This window comes from Ischnura elegans, chromosome 5 (genome assembly GCF_921293095.1).
Source record: "Ischnura elegans chromosome 5, ioIscEleg1.1, whole genome shotgun sequence".
NCBI classification, from domain to species: domain Eukaryota; kingdom Metazoa; phylum Arthropoda; class Insecta; order Odonata; family Coenagrionidae; genus Ischnura; species Ischnura elegans.
The window spans coordinates 92,983,335-93,008,263 of NC_060250.1; the positions used below are offsets into that span (position 1 = coordinate 92,983,335).

At 40.2% G+C, this 24,929-nt stretch overlaps 1 protein-coding gene across 1 annotated transcript in view; it reads right to left on the minus strand.

Annotated features, from left to right (window-relative positions):
* LOC124159264 (mitogen-activated protein kinase 1) overlaps positions 1 to 24,929 on the minus strand; it is a 159,589-nt gene that overhangs the window by 134,070 nt on the left and 590 nt on the right. The gene's annotated exons all lie outside the window — the stretch shown is intronic.

The following is a 24,929-nucleotide window of genomic DNA, read 5'->3' on the forward strand; positions in this document are numbered from 1 at the left end:
ATATAGCCGATCCGCCCGCATGAAAGGGCGCGCCGGCCCTCAGGGAACAAGAGATACCATCGGGTCAGGGCCGGCTATGGGAGACGAGAAGGAAGCATTAAGAGGGAACGTACCTCCCTCTCCACCGGCCATTTTCCTTGACGGTTAACACGCGTAAAACATAAGCTGTAATTTTCAGGATAAGTAGAGTACTTCCAGTTCAACATCTGTCCGTTTCTCACAAACGATATGTATATCGATAGCTAAGGTTTAACAACACGTATCTCAAAATTTGGCCGGTTTGACACAGGTATCTTAAACAAAGTGTAATAACATTAAAAAATATAATTCAAGCAAAAAGCAACTCTTTGTTGGCAAATTTATTCTTTTCAGTTTCATGAATTTTTTGTTTTTAATTTTAGCGTACAATTAGAAAAAATTTATCGGTTTTTTTTTGCTCTCCTGAAAAGTTGCTATTTTTGAGATATGTGTTGTTAGAACTTAGCCATCGATATATATTCGTTTCTCGAATAACAGGATTATGTGTGAGACAAAAGGGGTACAAATTTAGCTTAAGAAATAGGCAACACAGGGAGATGTGGACAACGGTCGACTTAATGCGCCCAGAAAATATCAAGATGACGGAATAAGTTTTCAGTAAGAAACTCACCAACGAAAACGACCGATCGAGTGGATGGTAAGAGTCCTCCAAAGGTACATTTTATTTTTATATATTTTATTCTCAAACCACCGGATACAGCTCTTATTGGCCATTATGTACCGGGGTGTTCAACAAATGTAACAAGTAATCGTACACAAACGACCATGCCCTGGACCGGGGAAACCTACCCAGGCGGGAGTCGAACCCGCGACCTCTTGTTTGGCAGGCGAGGACGTTACACCGCCGCCACCGACGAGACACGAGGTAAAATTCATTTCCCTGAAAGCCCATGACTAACATAACAAAGTTCCCTAACGCTGTACTCTTCAAAATTTTCGCACGGTGACATTCCTGAAGTGAGTAAGCTGGGGGGTCCTTAGTCCGACATTAATAGTGCAAATCGCCCAAGATAAAGTTTTTACACATTCCTGAGTCAATGAACTTTATCGTTTTCGCTATCCATTTCGTGTTGGTGAATTAATGCAGCAGACGTTCAATGATTTACTTGCTTTACATCATAAAAATATGTTCTAATGAATGTCCCCAGGGACCCTCAAGGAAAATTTTAAATTCACTAACTACTCGAACTAACCTTCATTAAAAATAAAATGAGTTCGTGGATAATGTGGGCAAAAAATTGCACCTCTTCACGGTACTTCAAGGATGCGTAAGAAAAATGTAAATTGCAACAAAAATATAAGTCTTTTGGATAAAAAGTTGATATAAGGTGCGCCAAAACATATCTATCCACAGTGAAATAAATTGTAGGCATCTTAAAGCACACCTTAACGAAATATCAAAATTTTCATTACGTAAACGGAATTCAAAATATGTACCTACGCTGAATGAAAATTTTGTCCCATTTTATTTCGAAGTCGTTTTGATCACCATATATAAGCTTTTTGTCCAAAAGACTTATATTTTTGTGGCAATCTTCGTTTTCCCTACGCATCCAATTCCATAAAACACCATGAAGACGTCTGATAAGAAATGATAATGATAACGTCTGACAGGAAATGAAGGAATAAGAGTGAATTGAAAAATATAAAAATGGACAAGGAAAATCTAACCCTTTTGTGTCCAACATTAAACCGTTCGAAAACCAAAACGTTCGCCCATTCTTCAAAAATCAGTGCGGAGGAGACATTCGAGCACTCATGGTACTCGCTTATCCATTGTAATCGAGTATTCTTGGTATTCGTGGAGAATTCAAGTGTCCGACTTGAAAAATAAGTCGAGACACAAAATGATAACGCTCGCGATACGAATCTTTCATCAGCTGGTGCAAGGACAAGCAAGGGGTACTCTTCCCACACCGTAAGATGTCCATGGTGAAGAAACCCTTAAGACGAAGTCGTCCATGAGATAACGGGGAAAACTTGAGGCTCTCATTCTCAACTAAGTTGTTTTTACGACATCCCAGAACAAAAACGGACGAGCATATAAAAATGTACTCGCGTTATTACACTCAGCAGGTCCCAGCGATCTGCATCAGCCTCTCTTTATAGACGTTTTAAGTGTAGAAAAACAGAGTGTTCCCCGAGAAATTAACTGCTTCAAGGGCAAGATATTCGCATGCCGACACGTTATCTAGGGCGCAACTGCGATAACTTCCGGCCGTCAGCAATATTCGCGTGGAACAGGATAATTTAGCAAGTCCTAGCAAGTGACACAAAATGCCTAAAAAATGTGACCGGCGTTCCAAATGGCATGGCGAAGGAAAAACAGAAGGGCGAATGCGCGAAGTCATGAGCGACTCGGCGATAATTAGGACGATTGAAGCATTTAAAACTTGGCACCACCGCAATTAACGGCAATTGATGGTGCAATAAAATGCGAAAATGCACGTTATCGGTCCAAAAAATCTGCGAGGAAACGTTTGCACACATAAATGCCATCTACGACCTAACGCAAGAACAGCAACACATAAAGGAACTATTCCACGAACACGTTCCATTAATTAAAAACCACCATGTTAATTTTAAAATTGCACCGAAAAAAGTTGGATTGGAGTTTTCACTTTATGAAAATATTATAACAAATTTGAATCCATTACGGTTAAATTTCTTTATTTATTATTAACACAGTTTCGTAGAAAAATTGCGACGAAAATTTCAAATCGAGTGATTAAATTGGTCGATAAAAACTTAAGCCTTTCAGGTTGATGTTTACATCATGTTTATTTTCAATATGGGAGACGATTTGCAGCGATGCTAAGAATCTGCCGCCGCCATCGCTGATAACGAGATGAAGCAGGTAATCAACCCACCCCAGGTTAACCACAGAGGAAATTTCACACGTTCGCACCATCAATCGCTACCAACTTCGTGGTCACGAACGTAATTGGATCTCGAGGCATAAGTGGCTCGAACCACGGAGGAATACTGAGCAAACTGAGGAACTTCTCGAGCGGTGGTGCCGAAATTGGAGAAACCTAGTCACTCCCAGATGATTGTGAAGCTTAAATAGATTTCTTAACAAGCCTTGATTTCACATTGTTGATTAAAATATTCGCGCGATGAAAAATCCCTATAATACAAAAATAGCACAAGAAAATTTCTGAGCTCACGTTTCTTCAAAATGCCACCGTGATATACGCGACATAGGAATTTGAATGTAATTTTTTAATAAAAAATTATGAGATGAAAAGCAAGAATGGCAATAAATTGAACGACTTTATGTCAGAAGTGTACATGTTAAGATGATTATTAGATAAGGACCAGTTCTATAATAAAACCACAGTTATTATGCACAACGGAGCTATCGAATTTAGCCAGCAAGTGGACACAAGCGCTTAGCACGTGAGTGGAAGCATATTGGCTAGTTTACGACAAAAAGTTTAAAGTTTACTAGCGCAATTTTTTCAAGACTATTTGAAATGGTTTCAACAACAATTTCACTTCCAACACCAATAATGGAAAATCAAAATTTGAAGAAAATAAAAATTCTGCAGGCTATACGAATTGATAGGTTCAATTTATAGCATCATCAATTACTATAAGTAACGTCTAATTGTGGCGGTGTTGAATTAAAAATGCTTTTTCCCCTATATTATAGAGCCCTTCATGACATTTCATTATTGCTTTCACCGTTATTCAAAATTTGAGTTTTACTAAACCGTTGAAAAGCAGAAATTTTCTTTTTACACCAAATATTTTGAACTGAAAATATTTATGACGAAATTATAAAATTAAAAAATGTCTAATAGAACGTATGAATGTGTTGTACTTGAGTAAGCGAGGCTATGTTGCTGTAAGATTATATACTACGACATTCTATCGTGATATGTGATAGATACTCCGAGAAAAAATATATATAAAAATATAAAAACGATATATCAACCGAAATACATCAGGTATATTTTCGGATACAATCCGATACATCGCGATATTTTATTAGGAGTTTTTTATCGGGTGATACATCACGCCATTTCATCGCGATGTTTTTGTCGTGGCCGACAAGACGATAAGACATCGTCCCGATGTTATCTATCGTAATCGCAAGTATCGACATTAAAAATCATTGTACCATGGTATTGAATTTTAAATATCGCTCGTGCCTAGATATCGATGCCTAACGAAAATATACACGCACGTTCATTCTCTTAATGGAAAGAGTCGGGTACACAAAACGCACCCGTACGTACTTGCATGAATCACACTCTCCAATTACTCCGTGTCTTTGACTCTATGAACTCTTCTTGTGTAATGGAGGGATACACGTACTATAAGGGGTAAAAAAAATTGGAAAGGCAATGAAAGAAGGTACGGAAGAGAGCGAGGGAGTTCACCTTAATGTAAAAGCTTCTTTTCATCGAGGAAAAAAACACCAAGAGAAATATCTGATGCGGCCAATGTTAAACCTCCCGAGGGGTTAATGACGACATTCCTGGCGGAAAACAACCGTAACGCGAACACGCTGGCTTTCAGTGGAGTCGTTATCATGGAGAAAAAAATTACACCAAAGGCTATTCGCCGTAAAATCTCGATTGAAATCCCCAAACCACTAGCGGGAAGATTGCGAAGAACGAAGATTAGGTAAGCATAAATATAAATATTTTTTCGAATTACACACCGACATTCCCGCAATGAACATAAGGATGGAAATAGAAATAATATTTCGCCCGCTAAATATTTATTTGAAGACATCGCATGGAAATAAAAGGTAGTTGCACTTAAACCACGATTATTTTAATGCGTGAGATGTCGTACGTATGAAATCAATTGTGAAAAAGTGCAACTATTACCTTTTATTTCTTACGTCGAACTTCCACTATATCACGCCTGAATTACTTGAATTTATTTAAAAGACATCATTGGTAGCAACAAGGGCATCGCACGAATATAGCTCATTTAGACCAAAGGGAATCTCAAGAATACCACAACATCACGTTTCGAAATCGCAAATGTTTTGAATTTGATTCCAACAGATTGCAATCATGAAGCAGTAAATCAGATTCAGGGAGGAGGATACTTCAATCCCCTACCACAATCGACAACGACAAATTTCATGTATACGATGGACAAGAACGAACTAGGGGGGTTATTTATCAATCAACTAAGGGCTATGAACAGAGGACGAAGATATTGATTAAAAATTAATTTATTGCTAAATACTGATCACACTTGTGGTGTCCTTTCGACATAATCGCCTTGGCCATGGAGGAATTTGTCGTGTCTATGGACAAGCTTTACTATACCTTGTTCATAAGATGTTGCCGCCAATGACTTCTAATGAATTTTGCCTTTGTCCTGAAGGTGACGGCCCGTTTGAAAACGCTTTCCTTCTAGCCACGTCTTCATTTCAGCGTAAAGACGGCACTAGGTCGACATCGCACGGCGGGTAATCAAACATGTCCCATTGAAATTACTCAAGGAGCAGTTGGGATGCATCAGCGCTGAGATGAAGGGTGTTGATGCAGGCACAGAGCTCAGGGATACATGTCTTAATAATCACCTATAAAAACTACCTAAGGTCGGAAAGTTTCCTTGGTTTGATAAGGTATTAATAATCCTTATTTAAGCTTAGCGCTACCAGCTAGCAGGGTACTCTGCTACCTGCTAGCATCCTGCGTCGTATCAGCGCTCAAAGCCTCGCCCCAAGGTCACCTCGCGGCAGCGGAAACCAGAACGACGTCACACGGGGCTTACCAAGCATTCATACTTAGCCGCCGACGTTTTCGCGCGATTGAAAATTTTCACTTTTCATTTAATCGCGAAAAATATATATCGTCATTTAAAAATCTAAAAGCGTGAAATACGTACTCCAGGAGTAATAATCCTTCGATTTAGGCAGTAAAAAAATAATAATAGGAAACCACCCTATTGCGCAGGTTAGAACTGCATTCATTTCTAAAATGGCGTTGCGCCGTATTCGAAGAATCTCGTGTGTTGTTGCTTCTTATCTAATAGAATCCGCGAATACATGAACGAAATTAGAACGGGGGCTATTTTGCCATCTCACGTCCACGCATTCTCGCATGTGCTCTAGCAATTCATCACTTTACACGACGCAATATTGACTGTGCCTTTGTACACACGTCAGATTGTGTAAGTTCGTGCCCCGTGTTAAACGGCCTTAAGGGTCAGGCCAATTCAATGCTGCAGCCATTCGGCGATGTTTTTTGGCTGTCGCACCGCGGTGCACACTTGGCGGGAGAACCAATTGAGGCAGTGTAGTTAATGAGATTGCCACTAACCTTAAACTAACAACTTACGGTCAGAAATTACTTGAGAGTGTGGTGCGAAGAACGCGCAGTTGCCTTATCCGCGCAGTTCCCGCCTGTCGCTTGTATGGTGTTTTTGTTTAGCGATCGGAGATTGAAAAAAATGGCCCTCGTAACATTCCAAGTGAAATGCCTACGTCACGCTGGATTCTATTAGATAAGAAGCAACAACAGACGAGATTCTTCAGATACGGCGTAATACGAGAGCATATTCATTACAAAATACGAATTTACGAGCACCCACCCCGCGACCGTCTTCTAGAAATGAAAGGACATGTCATTCGTGGCCTTGGTTACCAAAGGTAACAACTGTTTATATTTCATTAATTCTCTGAAAATTCTGCTATAGCGATCACAAAAACGTTGAAGATAAAGAACAATATTCATTGTAGGAATCTCGGGAAAACTTCATTAGCATAAAATACACTAAGCATAGAATGTTAATAGATGCATCATATTTTGATATTTTTAAGAAAATAATTATTACAACTAACGTCTGCTTTTAGACAATAAAAGTATCCTTTAGCCTCGATAATGGGTAACTAGTCGCTCCTCGAAACTTATTTTTGGAAATTATTTGAAATAAACAGTAGGGAGCCCAAAAACACTTCACAAGTACACTTCGCTAGAGAAGGGAAATCATGCAAAATAAATACTCCACTGCTCGCAAGAGAACATCACATTTACGAACATACAATACTGGAGAGAAACATTCACTAGCATGAAATCAAGATAAACATAATTTTAATTGCCTCCTTCGTCAAAATAAAAACAAATTCTAATGAAAATTAAATGGCTCTTCTTTCCCCGACGATGTAAAAATATTTTATTTTTTGTTTAAAATGTTTCTTTTGTTTATATTTTTGATAACATTTTGCATACGGCCATCTTGAATTTAGATGTACATTTCACATGTCAGCCATCCCACCATTCGGAGCGATTCATGAGATGGCGATTTTGGGTTTGACATTTACGAACCCAAATTACGGGAGATAAAAATCCAATAGCATGAAATCAAGATAAACATAGATTTAAATTTCCTACTTTGTCAAAAGAAAACAAATTCTAAAGAAAATTAAATGGCCTTTCTTTCCCTCTACGATGAAAAAATATTTCACCAAGATTTTTCAACGCAGTCGTGAACTTCCGACGCCATCCTCCGTGCCGAGAACATCTTCACTACGACAGGCTTAACCACTCCAGCTCTCATCCGTCACATCTATCCCAGATGCCTGTTACCCGCCTTGTTCGCCCGCTAACGGGCATACCGCCTTCATCCCCAGCATTACATCTACCTCAAATTCAACTCCGAACTACATGGCTCCTGACGCCCGACTCTTTACTCTGAAAAAATTCCATCATTACCACCGTTACTAATTCCACGCTGTTTCCCTTTTCCCTTCAGCTCACCATCAGTTCATTACAGCCATCCTGGACCACCTCCGCGAATGGCTCAATTTACGCCGTCCACTTTCATAATAGGCCTTTTTTCCAAGTCATAAAAACGTCATGCTTGACCTCCTAGTGTATATTCTCACCCCCTCAGGGATAAAGGATACAGTCCAAATTTTTTTTCTTCATCTTTTAGCCTTAAAAGCCTCTGAACTATTAACCTCTCGGGTCTAGTGAAAGGAGAAAGGCAGGGTGGATGTAAGTGACGTAGGGTCCATCACAAAACCTCTCCGGTGTGGTAATTGTCTCATAAAATTCGATTACGACATCACTCAGAACATAAATCAATTATAATTTCCTAAAATTCATCGCAATAAAAAATTCAGAAATTTCAAAGATTGGAAAACAGCACATTGCCCATCGTTCGTCGATCGATTGGATATTGCACCATTAATTCAAAAACAAGCGCAATTACTCCCGATATTCATTCGACTGGAACCACCAGATTAGCTGTGAACAAACAATTTAGCATTTTTACAAAATAAAATGACTTAAGACATTACACTGACAAATTTATAGCATACGTAGCTTTCAGCCAATGAGTTTCATAATAATTAGCTGGTTTAATACCCTTTTCACGCACGCCTAGGGCAGTTGCAAATGTTTCTAAACATATCGGTGGATAAAAACAAAATTTAAGAGCGGCACGTGAACAAATGGAATTGAATATTACTCAATATAAAAGACCAAACAATGTCATTAATAGGAAAAATCTCGTGACGTAGTATTTAGAAGAACTGTACGATTACTTCAGAACTAATTTTCACCACTCGAAAATAATTTCAAAGACAATGTCCATAGATTTTCTGCAAGATTCCAACGAAAGCATTCATCCCATAAAGTAAATTCTTATGGATAGTCAGAAGCTGCGGACGTGACTCCAAAGCATGTTTGCACGTGAAACTAACGTCAGCATCCTGAAAGATAAAGGCGGAATACATTCGGATAAGGCTCGTACGAGGTATCGTTCGGGCAAATTGCACTCCACCCGGCCGCGATTACCTGTCTTCCACAGGGATGAGCACGCAATGTCGGGCTCCTTTCCTGGGGATCAATACGACGCGGGCACAATTGGATGTTGACCCCCGGATTATCCCTTTCAATTTCCGTTTGTCTCGGCGTCACGCGCCGTGACATATGGCCCACGGCCAGTCGTAATAAACGCAACCCAGACCAAAATATAAGTGGCCGCTGCCTTTTCGTTTACGGGAAAAATCTTGCCCGAGGAAAATACAAGCAAGGGAGAGGCTATTACCATCGTTAGTTAACGTTCAATATATCAATGAGAATAGCACCGATTGCTAAAAAAAAAAAGTTTATCGCTCCACGAATAGTTAGCAATAAAATGGACATAATTTCAAGTTTCATCAAAAGATCACTGAAGCAGAGAGTAATAAAAGCCGCATTCACAAGGATTAGGATGACAACTCAATCTAAATATATTGATTGATAAACAAATATATTGTTTTTTTAACAAGTGAATTAGTGTATTCCTCAACTTAAGACTAGCACTAAGAATAAGTCTACAGTTATAACACCCCTTCAGTAAAGTGACGATAGGTAAAAAGAGCAATTTCTTACCTCCCTTCTTTTGGGAAAATCAATCAATGTAACTCATTGATTTTTAAGTAGAATGGATGCTCGATCGAAGGATATTAATGATTAAGTTGTACAAATTGAAACCTTCAACCGAGAAGTGATTCTCATAAAATCATGCACACCTGGCAACTCCATGCAAACGTGGAAAATCATCGTGAAAAAAAAAGCTTTGGGTAAGCACCCGAGAAAATATTAATTTAGAAATGCTTCTCAGTTGGTATTTAACCGGCCCACACCACCGAACGAATTCTTGGCATTTATGTGGCGCGGAAAGAGTTAAAAGAACCCTAGTTGACCCGACACTAATTCCACTTTTACTGATATCCCTTTCTCGAGCCTGGAAACCAAGGGTTACCTCCAGCATAGAGGGTGAGGGGAAAGGTGGGGACACTGGCTTTATGGGATTCCGGCACTGGCGACATGAGAGCGTGGGCCATATTTCTCCACGAAGCCTCCCCAGAGTGGGCTGGACCGTGAGGCGGGAGGATGAGTGCGCAGGAGATCGTTAGAAGAGTTTTGCGGAGAAGGGACTGAGTTTAGGTGGGGGTCGGAGGGGTTACCTACCGGGAGTGAGGGCGACTCGCCCCCTTATGAGACGCACAGGCAAACTCCGATCTCCCAGAGAGCACCGTAACTTTATGAGGGCGAATTGATTGGCAACTTTCCACACGCAAATCGTAAGTAATGTCACTTTACGCGGCACGTACATTTTAATAAACTGTGCAGAGGCTCGAGGTGGGCGTCGCCGACACCGAAAACGGTCAACACCTCGTCGAAGCTGAAAATAAAACGCACATCTCCGAGAATATACTTGAAATAGAATTCATAAACGACATTTAACCTTAAATTTGCAAAATTTTTTGATGCTTTTCCGGCGATTTATGTGGTTAAACTTCTTTCGGGATTTCTACCGCGTTAGAAACTACATTTCTGCCGACGTTTCCATCTCCGACTCGGGTCTCATCCTCAGGGTTGCTGAATGTCGTTTGGTGGAAATCGGCCTTCTTATCGTGGAGTTGTTTTTTCGGTTTCTATTTCACATTGTTACAAATAATTTGGTGAATCAAACTATAATAAGTCTACTAAAATGCACAATTTTATAATATATATACATACATTGAGCCGGAGGTCGAAACTTCGGCAGAAGTGAAGTTTCTAACCCGGTGGGAATCCCGAGAGAAGCTTGGCCATTTTAATTTGCACTTTATAACGTTAGAATCTCCATTTTGATATAAGCGTTAGTGACTAATGTGTGCCGCAGAGCGCGGACGCTGGCGAGTCACATGCCATTAAAAGTGCGCCCGGATCCGCCGCCAACGAATTTTTACTGTCGGCGTCCATGTCGAGCCGAGACGTAGTGAAGATCGAGTCGCATAAATTGACTGACTTCGGCAACAATTGCATTGATGCGATTCTATAAGAAAAGCCTGTGCAATAATGTTTTCAAGCACACTGGACAGTTACGACGACTGCATGCATCATCGTTAGCATTTTAATGCCTGGGCCTGTAAAAGGGCCTGTAGGGATTGGAAAACTTAAACATTGTGATGCAACTGATGATATTAAATAACAAAAAACAGAAACATTTAGTGAGGCAAGATATGGTCTATCGATGTCCGTCTGCAACATTCGTGTCATCTTAACCTTTCAAAAAAGGCTACTTCAAGACAATTTTTAAAATGCACGCAAATAATTCATGAAAAAGGTAACCTTAGAAAAGTGACAACAAAGTGACTTAATGAAGGAGTATTTGCATGAGTGATAACGTAGTTTCCTAATTAACCAGCAATGCGAAAAATGTGCAACTTAGGCAGACGATTGGCACAGTTGAGAATAGTCCATAACTATAATTTATTGAATACAAACTCGTGCCCTTAACATTTCCGACTTTGTCTCCTTTATAAAAGTCTCATCAACTCTACACAGTCCACAGAATTTACGAGGTATCCTAAACTCGTTCGTTTTTTAGAAAGGGCATGAGTCAACTCCTTTTTTAAAACTCATAAGTTTCGTTATAACGGTTTGAAAGCCAGAATTTACTATGTTTAAGCCAAATTTTAGCTTCACGACGGCTTTTGTCAGGCTAACCTTTCTTGCCATTAGCAATAAAAATATACTTTGAATAATTTACAATAGACGCAGGATTCAAGATATTTACGTAATTGATATCAGGATAATTTCATGAGTGCCTGAAATTGAACCTTAAATTTAAGGCCTTAATCCGACTGAAGGAGGAGTATGACACCAATTGAGAATACATTCATCGGACCAAAGAATACATAATAATTCAACAACTTCCTAAGATGGATAAGAAGAAAAAATATCCAGCGTGCGCTGATCTATTCTTTACTTACATAACTTTACATCCACAGCTACATCTTTACTTTTTTCAGCCAGGAGCAAAGAGGACTTACAAAGGACATTAGCAGATTTTACCGAGAGGAACTGACGGATGACTATGATACTAACTGAGAACAGTGGCGAGGATAGGATAGGATCCAGGATAAGGTTGGCTATATTTCCATTTCATTTTGTGAAAATCGAATACCCAAGGGGCAATATCCCCCTTAGCCTCTCACAGGATCCTCCATTGATTGAGAATATAGTCATCGCATTGTGAAACACATAATTATCCAATAATTTCCTGAGTAGTGAAGATGAAAAACATATCCACAATGCGCTAATCTGTTACATCTTTCTACTTTTTTCAGCCAGGAGCAGGGAAGACTTATGGAGGCATTTAAAGATTTCCCCGACCAAAGACTGACTCAATAAGATATGATTACAACCATGTTCGACGCTCCAAATATAGAGTGAGACACGGTTGATTTCTGAGAAACGAGACAATCGGGACGCCAAACGGCTCGGAATGCGCCTCCCCCCCATCGGACCGCCATATTTTCCTACGTTATCGCGCCTTCGACATCACGTGACCGAATGAAAAAAGTCGCCGAGCACGCGCTTCAACGTCCGAATGGAATGCCGGAGAGCGTGGAAACATTCTGCGCGAAATAAAACAACCTCCCACAATAAGCTTCCTGGACTACCATTTTCCAGCATCCACGGCCTATCCGGATTTTACAAACCGGTTTCACACTTACATGTGGTATCTTGTCAACGCGTCGAAAACAAATTCTTTCGATTAATGGGATGAATTCAAAATCAAATTAGCATTATAATCATGAAATGATAAGAGGTTCATTGGTTCGACTATTAGTCCACTTCAGCTTCTTGCTCTGAGTTAAAAAATAACACGAAAATTCACTACTAAAATCTTCCATTGAGTTATTTTTTTTAACAAATCAAAAACATGATTTTTATGACGTGAAAAAATGTAGATAGTTATGGATAAATTATGTCTAAATTGCCTAACAGTAATCAGTCAAATATATCACGTAATAACACAACTGAGCATTATTTACGAAGCATTGCTTCCTTGAGAATGATGTTCACTAGCATTACGTCATGTTCCGTCCGGAGTTATAGATTTTTCTTCAAGGAGTTATGAAATAGCAATGCCTAGACGTTTTCCCAAGTTTAGCTTGTTTCCCCTAAAAATTCATGCTCCAGCAATTTTCAAGACTTGGTAACTGAACTTCCTCTGATATTTATCGATTCCAGAAATTTCTCAACAAGTAAATGCAAATTTTTAAATAGCCCCACTCCATCCAGAGCCTGTTTAGCATTAAACATTATAGCAGACGAAAGAACTTCAGCTAATAAAGTCAAAATGGAAGGAAGAATAGCTTAAAGATTTCTAGAGCCAGTTAATGAACTAACCTGTATAGAGGTCATCAGGTCCTCATTAGAGCAGAAACAAGGCCTTCAAAAGTTTCATCTGATGGTTCTTCTACAATATCGAAACAGGTAAGTAAATTTAATTCTTTGGGCAAGTTATGAAGTTCTCTAATTTCCAAGACCGGTTCCTCACTACCTGGGAAACTTTAACCTTGAGATAGCATTTCTCTCTTCTCTAGAGGTGAGGATTCAGAGCAAAACTTTACACACGTGTAATTTTACGCAATTAAATCTCGCTACTTAATCCAGAATATAATTAGCATAAATTGTACACCGAGCACCATGGATCCTATGTCTACGGGTAAGGGTCATAAAAAGAAAATTTACCATGGACTGAGAAGATCTATTTTCAGACTATACAAGATATAGCCACAAATTATCTTTTTACCTGGTGAAAGAACTTAATGATATAATTTTCTCACGCCCGCAAAATGAGGATTTTCAAAGACACCGAAAACTTTTCAGTGCCACCACCAACACAGATGCGATGACGATGAAATGAGTATTTTTTTCTATTAGCCGCAAAAAAGTCATCATAAAAACCAAAAAGTGACAGATATGGAAGGTTCATTATTTATCAACATTAATTAAATATTCTTCGCTTCAAAAGCTGATTAAATATCTCATCATTCGTGAAATATTTTCAATCGACTTAGCAAATGGCACATCGACATCATTCCTTCTGTTTTAATTGCTCAATTTTTGTCCAAACTATGCTTACTTTTTACATCACATCCATTAAGATAATTAGCAACCGAACTTTAAATTTAATTTCCTCCCGCTTTTGCTTTCCGGCGAATTATATCAATAAAAATCTAAAAAGATATATTTAATAGCCAATGGCGTGGCCAGGAGGCCTCTGGATGTTTGAATGGGATCTCACACAATGATCACAGCATTCCAAATGAAAATTATAGCTATATACAAAAAAAAAGATAAGACCATCAGTCATAATTCTCGACCTGTGATATAACTACCGCTTCAGTTATCTCGAGTTTAGGTACAAATTAGTAACAAAAACTTCCTTAGGAATATTTTTCACTTAATAAGACCTTAACTAGAGATACCTGAAGTGGTATATGCATATGAAATGAAGCGAAGAATCATAGCTTCCAAGTAGGTACATATTACATTTCGTCAGAACGTCTATGCTTCATTCCGTCAAACCAAACAAGAATATGATCGTAAAAACCATTTTGGCCTTGGGGGAGGGGTTTAACACCCAAATCATTCTCCTGGGCTTCATCACTCTCATACGGCGAGGTCCGCTTAAGTTTGAACGATTGATTTTGTACTTGATAATGACGTGTTTCGGTGAAAAGCGCTGCAAAAAATAAAACTTACAATCAGACGAAAGGTACCAAGTTACCAATGAGTGTGCATAATAAAGTCTTTCGCGAAGTGAAGTCTGAACGTGTGGATCGTAAAATTACTGGAATCATCCAGGCTTATCAGTGGCAACGCCTGGATGTTCTCCAGAGCACGACGTCAGAGACGTACCTTCTCGGTCTCTCGGAATCCTTAACCAGTCAAGCAGGCGGCAATAAAACCTTAATCCTTCTCTCGTGGTTCTAGTAACCATACTACCGATCCCATTACTTCGACGTCCTACTGGTACTGTTTGCCGTCGGAGAATACCGCAAATGTAGGAGCAATACGAAGACACCAACCAGAAGCAACCACCACACAGAAGTATTAAAAAAAACCTAAAAACTTATGAAATATTCATAAAAATCTATAAGCTACTAAATATTCACACGATTTACAGTAAAACTTGCTTACAACGATCACGCATGTAACGAAATCCCGCCCACAACGAGTTGAGTTTCCGCTCCCTTGGACTTTCCTACGATCGCTAAATTTAATTTCCCCGCATTTGACGATTTTGAATGATACGAAATCCCCACCATTACGAACTATTCTTTGGTCCCTTGGGGAATTATTTCATCTTTTATAGAGAAATTATGGCCACCTTCGTTGGGTAACCGTCTCTTACCTAATCATCAGTCGTTCTTACGTGAGGCCATCACCACATAGTTCTAACGTTGACCTTAAAATGCATTCCTCAGTAGCAATTTGGTAGAAGGGGTAGGGCGATGGTTATATTTTACGGACCCGTTGCTTAAATTAAAACGATTCATGAAATATATAGCCGGCACTCCTGTGATTTACAGGGCAAAATCCTTTATTGTGAATATATAAAAATCTCGTTTATGACAAAATAAAACATTTGTCCCCTGAAATTCGTAATGAGCGAACTTCATCGTACTACTTATCATAATATATGCAAAGGTACAAATACGTATTACATAGTGAATATAGCCTCACCAGCGTTCCTAAGCTTCTTGGCCCCACATAACCACATCGTTAAGATTGTTTCCATTGCATTAATTTTTATCACCTGTTGATACTTAGATACGAAAAAAGGGTCGTTCCCAGTTCATAAGAACTGTAGATTCTACTGAAATTTGATAATAATAAGATAATGAAAATAATGAAGCATTGGAAAAGAAAAAACTTGAAAAACCTTCAATAGCCGAAGAGAAAAATAATGATAAAAAATCCTAAGCTTGAATTCTCCACGAAAGTGCACTCTTAATGAACATGAACGCAGACACACGCATGGTTGCTACGAAATGAAAATTAAAGGAAGATATTAGTAGTGGAAAAAATCAATTCACTTGACCAGAAACAGAAACCCCCAAAAATACAAGCGATTGAAGCAACTGTTGGATAAAAGAAAGTGGGCATAGTTGAGGACACAAGAACTGGCAAACGTTTTCACAATTTCCACTCTATTGCTCCTTATTTCATTTTCTCACTCATGGCTCTGAGGATGGCCGAGTCGGACATCGAAACGTCGCGTCGGCAGTAATGCAGTTCCTGACGCTGAGACCGAGAATTTTTCACGCAGTCAATTCGCCGGGAAAGCACTTAAGCTTTCTAAAATTATGTTGGATATCGGTAGGCGTGATCAGTAGCGCAGCCAGGATTTTGAAATGGGGAGGGCGGATATTTCGGGGCCCTTCCGGGGTGTATGGAAAACACACCAGGGGGGTCCGAAAATTTTAGGATTTTTGCTGCTGAAAACGTGATTTTTAGGACGCAAAAACAGTAATTTTGTACGAGTATTTTCTTTTACGTATGAAAACCTTTTTTACCTCCATTAACCGATATTATCCTTTTATTTATTGAGGCCATCTTACTTGTTTTCGGCGCCTCTTTTGAAAGTTCAAGGGGTTAGAGATATTGTAACCCGGAACCCCCCCGTGGATGTGATGCATGTGAAAGTACGGCGATTCTTTGGATTGACACTCGCTGACGCAAACGACGACGGAGGATGGCGACGCATATGAATCGCTAACTGCAGAAAGGCATCATGTTCAAGTTGGACGATCTAGTTTTTTATTTAATTTGTTGCTAGGTGCAAGACTAAACTTTTCCTACTAAAAGCGCAAATGACGACGAAGGATAGCGACGCATATGAATCGCTAACTGCACAAAGGCATCTTGTCCAAGTTGGACGATTTATCTTATTTTTTATTTAAGTTGTTGCTAGGTGCAAGACTGAACTTTTCCTGCTAAAAGGAAACGTCATGCTAATAACACCGAGCATATGTTTCCATAACATGTTTACTTTTAGTTGGAAACGTTGAGTCTTCCACCTCGCAACAACTTAAAGAAGAAAAAAGAAAATAATCGTTCAACTTGGACATGATGTCTTTCTGCAGTTTAACAATTCAAACATTGAGACGATCACGAGGTAAGGGGTCTGGGAGTTAGGTGCACGAGCACCGAGAATCTTTTCGCATTCGCACGGAGCGTCGCAACAAGTGTCAAATCGATTGATTGATTAGCCTGGGCGGTCCAAATCCATCCTCAGGCCAATTTCGGCACGCTCTCTCCTCGGGTTGCCGACCTCGACGCTTTTAAAATCGATGGAGACCGAATCAAAACGCTGGTTCGCCAACGCAAGCGGCTCTCGGCGCAGATTTGGGAAGCCGAATTGGTAAACACCACGAGCCGAAATTTCAAACGTCTAGGCTAACGTCGGAGGCCATCACGTAGTTATTTTTTAAGGAACGATCTAAAATAAAATGTAGAAAAAAACTCTCAACTATGAATGTTCTGCTTCTAATAAATACGCAGGAACTTTAAGAGCATATAAAGAACGCGACTTAATAACGAAGGCAGGGTTGTCGTGAATGTCAAATTTAAACGTCTGATTCCTCGAAGAATTGTACGGTTGTATTGATTAAGTAGGCTCAATAGATATTTCGGTATGTTCACCGATTGCCCGGATCCGATAATCGGTTGGCCCTTTGTACAGAGAGAAGCTACAGTTTGGGAAAAGACATTGAACCATCTTAGAACCCACAATAACAACCTTATTCATACTGAGTTATTAAATGCGAATTTTCTTCAAAATAATTTATTCATAGAACCCTTGCCGTGGAATGAAAAAATAGATATGTTTACTTTCCCTACTAACGGGTCGGGTGACAACACTTTCTTTTAGATGAGTATAATTTCGAATAATTTCATTGAATATTAATTATTCCTCCCGCGTGGTTGCTAACACAGTACGCCTCATCTGCCAAAACGAACGACATCGGCGGGAAAACGGGTCACACATACGAAGTCACATCGGTTTCAAAGATGTGACCGAGTAAAATATTTACCAAGCTTAGCAAAAAATTCTAAATGGAAAAAAGAGACATTGATCGGAAATCTCAGCTTATCTCTTACGGCAGCTGATTTAAAGAGTACAATTACGCCCCCTTGTAAGTGAATCCAAGCAAAGTTGATTAATGAGGTAACCGATTTACTTCCAAGATAACTCCTATATCCTTGGTGTGGTCTCCCGAGCGTACTTCCGTCAGTAAGATAACAATAATGCCAACGCGTGTTAACTATGCATACATATTGTTAGAGCACCTCTTGCGATTCTCGTTTTACCCATAAAAATACACCACCATGTTCATCAACCAGGCCGATATGCCACCACCAGCTATAACACCGTGTCCCCACCGATTTCATAGTATCGATCACCAATATGGAAAATACTCGGGAGATAAAATCTGAAAAATAAGTAGCTATAATTACTGGGAATTACTTTAGAATATTACGTATTCCACCTGCAGTGTTTAGAACAGAAAAAACAGAGTTCAATAAAAAAAGAAGAAAAATAAACGAACAAAATAATAACCCTTCATCACCATCAGACTCAGAATAAATTAGTTAGAACTAAATCATGCGTTATGGAATAAAAACATCGGATAAGCTCCCTACCTTTAGCTTCGTTAATCTAATTAAAGCACTTTTATTTTACCCAGGTGCACTAATTAACCTTGACTGATATAGAAATATGTACACAGATAAGAGAAAACATAATCAATCATTATGGAAACCTATAATAGTCGAACACGAAACATTTTACAGAAAAAATTTATAGATTTCACAGAAAATACGATTATCTAACAAGCTAGACTACAGAACCAGGATGAGATTTAACATACTCTATGCAACACCAAAAATTTGGAATACGTTCCTTATCACGTCTGGATTAAATTCATGAAAGGTAAAAATAAAATCTAAAGCTATATCAATATTATGAAGTCAGAAATCTCTATTCAAAAGCTTTTCACAAGCATGGGATACCAATTAATTACCTCTAGTTCATCTATTTGGCAGTAAATTAATAAAATATAAGTTCCAGTCTAAGATGGCGATTTTGCATGGCTAATACCTTAAAAATATGACGCTTGTGAATTTAGATAGACATGGGGGTACGCATTCATCAGAAAAATAAATTAAAAACTAGTGGATTACCCACTCTTTGATTAATCATGATGAACAGGAAGAAGATACTCATGAGACTTAAATAATGAACTGTTGAGAGTGAGCGAAGCTTTATCACCCCTTTTTTTACGAATAATGTTCGGCCAAACATCTCGAAAAGGCGTAAATGAAGAAAAATCCACGGATAAAGCCACAGCTTCCAGGAAATTCCCTCAATACATCGTCGAACGCACGGCAGTCACTGTGATGAAATATATAACGCCGAAACGGCTCCCTATTATATATTTTGCGCTTCTCACGTGACCCGAAAACCACCAACGTAACACGTACGACCCCTTCCTTATCCCTCCCTAATTCGGCCAGGAGACGTCATCACGGTCGAGCAACCATCCATCTCGCCCGCTTCTCGTCCGACCGCTAGTATCGCGTAGGCCACCGAAGACTAAGCCGAAAAAAAAACTTCACGAACAACGGGAGGGGATGGGAGACTACACAGCAGTCCTTCCGACAAAAGCCTGTGCGTTGAGACAGCCCTCGCGCCTTAATCAGAGGAAGGAAACGGAACATTGCGTGGATAAGGGTGGGAGGAGAGGGGAGGGAAGGGGTTGGGAGGACATTACCACGACCGCCGAAACCACATCCTCCAACCCTGATGGGAGATCGAAAAAGGAGAACGTCCCACTCACACACGAGGGGTAGTTGACAGTAGCTAGAGCTCCTACCGACGCTCATCCTTAACCTAGCCTTCAACCAAATGACGCGCACCACTCCACTGGGTGAAATTCACGAAAGGCAATTAAAAGTAATGTTTGAAGCTATACCAATATTCTGCAGCCGCAAATCTCTATTCCAAACCTTTTCACTAACATGGGATATCATCTAATTATCTCTAGTTCACCTATTCGGCTCTAAATTTTAAAAAAAGTTCTAGTTTACGATGATGTTATGATATTACTTGGCAAATACCTTAAAAATATGAGGCTTGTGAACCAAAATGATAATAGGAGATAAAAAATATTAGAATACGTAGAAATTTTGGGTTAGAAAATGTACGGCACGGACATTCTCCTGACGAATCCCTTGTTTTAAGGATTAGGCCATCATTACAGAGAAAACAAAAACTTTGCAGTGCATTCTGTTGCTGTTTCTAGCAGTGCAGGCTCATTTTATCCTCCAGCAGCGCTATTGTTAAGAGGGCGCATCACTTCACCGAGTTAGATATACTTTCGTTACGCGCACCATGTTTAAAATCTAAATCCATTAAAAATGAAATTTTCAGTGCATCTAAATAAGACCACAATCAACATTTGCTTGTGTGTGAAATATGAAAATTTTCCCTCCGACTTCCTCAGGCGTAAAATTTCAATTTTTGAGATAGAGGCAAGTGTTGAGTAAGTTCTATTAGCCTTGAAAGCGTCAAAACAATAACGAGGGTATAAAAAAGCAATACGACTAAAAAATGAAATAAACGACAGATGGAGAGAGTGATGCATCGTCTTAACCCACCCTTAAACTAAATGATGCCAGTTAAGATGCCGCATCGATTCCAACAGAACAATCGTATTTTGTCTTTTTTCGCGACGAAGTCTCCATCTTAAAATTGTCATGGACTAGAAATTAGATTCTTTTATCAACATAAACTAGTAAGCCTGTCTCCAACGAGAAACCTGTTTTTTTATTCAAATATAAAAAATAATTGAACTATAAAAATGGTTAGAAAATTTTGCACGTTTAAGATACATGCAAATATTGCCAATGGTCTCCTTCATATGATAGACAGTTTCAAGGAGATAACAAAGTTATAATAGAGTATCTCGTCTCGAAAAATGAAAAAAAAAAAAAAAAATCCGGTCAATTAGGATAGATGCGCCATCTAAAAACAGGGACGTCAATGAGATCTATGTCATTGAGTGCGCCGTTGATATTTCCGGAAGGATTGTGCAACCATTCTTCACGGGGCTCCAAATTTAAAAAATGAAATACACTCGCTGATAATTAAGTTAAAATATAAACGTGATTAATAAATATTTACAGCGGAAAACGTGATAATGCGCACAAGATTTATATTGTTGTTAAAAAAATTCATACAAATTTTCACCGACAAAATATGAATTTTAAAGTCTAGAAGCAGCAATAAAAAGACGTTTTGGAAATGGGATGTTCAAACATCAAATATATGCTAATGCGTAAGAGGAATAAGGAAAATCATCGACGGACTTTTTCAACAAATATAGATTTTTTAATTTTCCTAAATTTCCCTGACTACCCAGAGAGTTATCCCCTAAGCTAATCAGTTAAAAATAAAATATATAAATTGAAAATGAGGCGGATGATTTTTATAAAATTTCCATCCAAATATGCTGTCTACAGTAAATGTTCAATCCGTCAGCAAGGGTGCCAACCTAAAGGTTGGTCGTGATGGGTGATCGAGCTCGCCTCTAAGTCAGAATGGCGTGAATTTCGCTCGGGGTCGGGGGTGCCAATTCCTTCCCCCGAGCCGCCACGCATCACGAAACATTATGCTGATAAAATTATAGAGGGGGGTTAAGTCATCACCTTTTGTGGGGGTGAGCCGTTTAGCTTGAGGGAGAGGGGTTGGTCACCCCCAGTTAAAACCTTCGACCTCACTCACACTAACTGCATCGAACAACACGTACATCATCATCAGTCAACAATCCTAAGATTGGTTTGACGCAGCTCCCCGTTCCTCTCCCCTATCCGCTAGCCTTTTCATAGTGACGTATTTCTTTTCTTTCGCATCCTTTATAATCTGTCCTATGCAACTTCGGGGCCGTCCCTTGCCCTTCTTCCTTCCACCTGTCCTTCTACGATAGTTTTTATCAAGCCATCATGTCTCATAATGTGGCTTAATAAGTTGTCCCGCCTTCTACTTGAGGTTTATTAATATTATTTTTAAATATTTTAATTATAAAAATTAGATAACTTTTTAGCTACACTTTTCACATTTTGCCGACTCCGGAAATCTGCCGCCCGGGGCAAGTTCTCTATGGGGGGAAGGGCCCTTCTCCGTCCATTGCCCTTCTACCCTTCAACGATTATGATCATCAGGCCATCATGCCCCATAGTCTCTTCAGTCCCAGTGTTTCACATGTGATACATCTAGTTATTTTTTATCATTCCCTGACCTAAGAGGATCTCCAAGTGCCAAGCGCCTCTAGTATCGTATTCTATACATTCTGCAAGATTTGAAATTTTTTTAAGCGGATTCACGTTTTCCATTTCCATTTATGCAGGAAAATGAGGCATACGCAAATTTTCTGCAGAAAATACACTTTCAGGTCTGAAGAGGATAAAGTGGCCAACTAAGCTGTCCCGTCATATCCCAACGATTTTCCCAAAACGTACGCGGAAGGTTAAAAATTAAGAAAAACAAAGGAAATTAAAATTACCCCATTCCCCCCCGGCCTTGGCCACACCCAACCAGCAATGGTGGAGAGGCCAAAAACCTAACGCCTTCCTCTCAACCCCCCTTTGAATTCCCCAAACTCCCACCTCAGTGAGACCTCATGCCTCTCTCCACCCCCAACGTGCAAACAAAATTCTCCTTTCCCTCCCCGCTAACCCCCCTCGTCTCATCCGGTCCTACCGCACCAGCGGACTCCCTCTCTCTCTCCCTCGGAGATTCCCTCTCCCCCTTAACGGGCCGAAGGAAAACCCCCCTAGTCCGACCCTCCTCATCCCCCTCCCCTCTTGAGCTTACAGGCGCCGCCCCACCCCCCTCTCGAAATCAATAACCTGACGGTGAAAGGAGGGCGAAGGAGGGGAGGGCGAAAGAAGGGCGGGGGGAGGAACGGGAGGGGGGTGTGGCGGTTTTCGGGAGGTATGCACGAGAGGCCCATCTTCTCCCTGGAGGAGAGAGAGAGAAATGATGATGGAATGGGTGGGCATGTCTCCCCGACTGGTCCTGATAAGGTCCTCAGGATGAGGCACGCGAGAAATGGACTCAAAAAGGGCTCCGGAGCAGAGCAGATTATCCCGGGTTGAGGGCAGAATGGTAGCTAAATACTTTCAATGGCTCCCGTACAAATCTTGCGCGGCCCATTTCAAGCGTCGCATCCTGAGTAACGTTATGAAACGAGGAATTTACCATTGGATAGTAATCATTTAAATAATATCAGTACAATCAGTGGCGGAACGAGGTTATCTAAGAAGGGGGGACGCGGGGTCCTGAGGGGTTACCTCCCAGTAGTAGTGGGTGTCTGAAAAAAATTACCATTTTATCTAGTATAAATAGGATACACAATGAGGCGCTATAGCCTCCTCTAGCTCCTCTCTGGATCCGCCACTGGGTACAACCACCCCACGACCCCAGAGGAACTAATTGCACGAGAGTCATTCTCCTATATCAAAATCCATACGAAATTGCAACGTGCAATTTGAACACTTTTCCGCATCCCTATAAACAGTGTCAACCACCCTTGCATTCTCAATCTCATTAGCATCTGCAACTACAATTATTGTTTGCTTATATGGCTCTTAGTACATGCCCCTAAAAGTATAGCACCAGTCACCGAACGTAAGCAATTTTTCGCGTTGAAATAATTACAGTTTAGCATCAACTTAGTTTGCACGTGCACCTCCATGAGTACCTTAATACTAAGTTGGATAATTTGTTGGAATCAGTACACTTAAACAAAGGTATAAAAATAACCATTGGCGTGGGGTCTAGTGCCCATTTAATGGCAGTTATGGCAATGGCTAAACAGGAGAGTCTGCTGGGGTGTTATGGGACGCCAATACCTCCCATGAAAAGGGGATAAGGCAGCGCTAAGCCGACAAAAAGGTGATATATTACCGACAGTCGACGCAGAGGTTGAGAAAAGCCTGAAGTCTCTTTTCCGCGGACGCACACGCATGAGTTCAATTATACTACAACCTCTTCCCATTCCAACACACATACTCGCTTCAAAAACTCGACCGTAATTGATATCACCTCATTGTCAAGTCCACATCCCTCCTCCAAACCGCCCCCCAATTTACGAACCTGTTGCCTTTTGCTTTTTAATCGCTCGCACACCACCATGCATCCGCATCGTTCGACCAGCTGAAATCGGTGGGGGTAATTACGTTCCGAATGCTCCGCAACATCATCGCAAAGGAAGAATGTTGCTGGTCATCCACGAGAGACGGTACGAGCCGCGCGAGTGAAATCGCTCAACAGCATCGGCGTTAAAAGAAGCTACGTTCCGCAGGATTGAACCGACGAGCATGCACTGGCATGTGTCACTCGGAAGGAAAGTAACGGAAAAAAAACTACAGACTGGCTCATGAAAAGAAAAGGCAAACGCGGCCGACATCTTCACCTCAATACGCTATCCGGCGAACACCGTAGCTCTATTCGCTGGAAGAACGAGCGCCTAGCTGGGGGGACGGCACCTTCGGGCAGCAGAACGATTCCTGAACGATGGTGGAGTTAATCTCACTTCCATGGGAACACTTTCGATGTGGGGACATGCGAAGTTGAGAAATAATAGCGTGAGGGAAAGAGAATGTGAAGATGCTGGCATCCGAGCAAAAACACGAGATGAAAGAGAAAATGAGGCACATCACATGCAGGGGTCACACGTGATGACTTCGTAAGCTTGCGGACGATGCGTGGGTCTCACGCCGTTCTTTGGCTGCTGACTAGCAATCAAAGATTTGGAGCGGGATGCATTACAAATTTCAGGCAAAAAACTCAATTTTCAACACAACGGCGAACTAAAACAGACACGTACACTAGATGTATACACAGCTACAACAGTTACATGTCAACACCACACATCGACAGACTCATGTTTCGTTTGTGAATTAGCTTATAATACAACTGCAATTGTTCACCACCATAAAATTCACAAAGCCAACGAGTCAAAATGTAACACCGCGCTAATCACCACTCTCAAGCACCAAACT